Raw genomic sequence first — 1,833 nt, 5'->3', positions numbered from 1 at the left:
ATTTCCCTTTAATTTTTGTGGCATAACCAGATTCATGAGTCGACAGAGACGTTGCGCCGCGTTGCACAACCCGAACGGCATAACGCGAAACTGGTACAACGGGCGGCCTGGTACAGTGAACGCCGTATATTGCCTACTGTTGTTCTCCGGCTCGATCTGCCGGAACGCGTGCTTCAAGTCGATGCTGCTAATAAAATGAGTCTGGTCGATCCTGCTGAGTATGCCTTCGATGTTTTGCAAAGGGTAAGCATCTTTAATTGTCAACGCATTCAATTTTCTAGCATCTAAACATAGCCGATTTTTTCCAGGCTTTCGGACCAGTGTCGTTCGGTTGTTCCATGGGCTTTCGCTCTCCTCTACCACACCCAGTCGTAGCATCTCGTCCACTTCCTTGTACACCAGTTCTTGCACAGCGGGCGAAACGGGATAATGACGGTCTTTGAAAGGCGTTGCATGTTTAATCAATTGGATCGTATGCTTCATCAAGGGTGTACAACCTAGGCCATGTTCTTCGTACGATCGGAACTGCCTTTTAACTTGCTCTAGCCGTTCGTCTTGCTCTTGAGTAAGCTCGTGTGCTTGCTGCTCGCTAGTCTCCATCTTGTTATCCGTGAAGTGTTTGCGTATCTTCTCTGGTTCCAGTTCTTCGACTCCAAGGACGTTCGTTGCTAGCTTGAATTTTCTCCAAAAATCTACTACCAAGTAAGCCGACTGACATAGGTAAGGACATAAATAAAACGTGATTAATTGCTCCGTTTTTCAGAGTACGACGTGTCTCTGTCCGGACGCCGTTTTTACGCACGACCGGAATGGTTGCACTGGGATGCCTAACTCTTCTACCAGTTCTCTACAATCTTTTCCAAGTATACTTATCGATGCACCCGAGTCCAGCAGGCCTCGGACGGACTTTTCCCCGATCAGAATGTCCACAAAAGTTCTCGGATCGTCTATGTCGTTTGAGATGGTCGTCGCTGCCACTTCTTGCCGTGTTTCCTTACGTTGTGTGTATCGTTGGCGCACCTTTTGTACCTTCCGCGTGACCAAATTCGGAGTGCCTAGTGAATGCTCTTGAAAAATACGTTGACGTGTCCGATAATAATTTCGAATTCGCTGCTCTATTGGTTTTATAGGGTTTTCTCGAAAAGGATTTCTCCACTTTCTATTATTCTCACAAGGGTTTCGCAAAATTTTAATTTCTTTGTTTCTTTCCAGTGGTTCTTCTCGGTCGTTTAACTGGGGTTCGGTATTGGTGGCTTTATCTACTCCGAGACCTGTGTGGAGCGTGACTGACCCGGCACCGTCGCGTTCCGCATTCCATTTCCCGGGTTGCATCTTATACAATTCGGCGTGATTACCTCGGGTAAGTCGCACTTAAAACAAAAAATCTTTCGCTGAATGCCATGCACTCTGTAAAGGTATGACCTTCTTTATCGCTGTTCCAGCAACGTAGGGGCTTTTTAGTTTTAACCACTTCACGTGTTGCTACTCGGTTTGGCTGCCAATTCGGAAGCACCTCCTCGACGACGACTTGACCCTCATCGTCGCCGAGTTTATGATCACCGCTTCTATCAAACGTCAGCTCATTAGCATGATACGTTCTCTGAGGAACACTACCCAGTATCAGGCGCTCACGTCTTGGGAAACTCCTCTCTGCCTCTATGCACTCTATGCGCAGCTGATCCACCGTCCATATGGGAATTGGATAAACAATTCGCGCCAATGACTCCCTAAGGTTACGCTTGATAATTTTCACTGCTTCGTACTCTGCTATAGGGTTCCGCAAACCTATCCACGGATTCACCTGGCTGTTGCTTCCGTTCCGTCAGATCTCTT

At 47.4% G+C, this 1,833-nt stretch overlaps 1 long non-coding RNA gene across 2 annotated transcripts; it reads left to right on the top strand.

Annotated features, from left to right (window-relative positions):
- The first annotated feature begins 529 nt into the window (after positions 1–529).
- Positions 530–1,827, top strand: LOC118749214. Of its 2 annotated transcripts, none has more exons than XR_004994176.1 (3): positions 530–702; positions 764–1,360; positions 1,443–1,827. It is a non-coding gene; the product is annotated as an uncharacterized LOC118749214 (long non-coding RNA). The 2 variants fall into 2 exon arrangements; XR_004994177.1 differs by having other exon boundaries at positions 1,416–1,827.
- Positions 1,828–1,833: the final 6 nt, after the last annotated feature.

Source organism: Rhagoletis pomonella, unplaced genomic scaffold (assembly GCF_013731165.1).
Source record: "Rhagoletis pomonella isolate Grant_MI unplaced genomic scaffold, Rhpom_1.0 Rhpom_scaffold_00014, whole genome shotgun sequence".
Classification (NCBI taxonomy): Eukaryota; Metazoa; Arthropoda; class Insecta; order Diptera; family Tephritidae; genus Rhagoletis; species Rhagoletis pomonella.
This window is presented reverse-complemented; position numbering and strand designations above follow the sequence as displayed.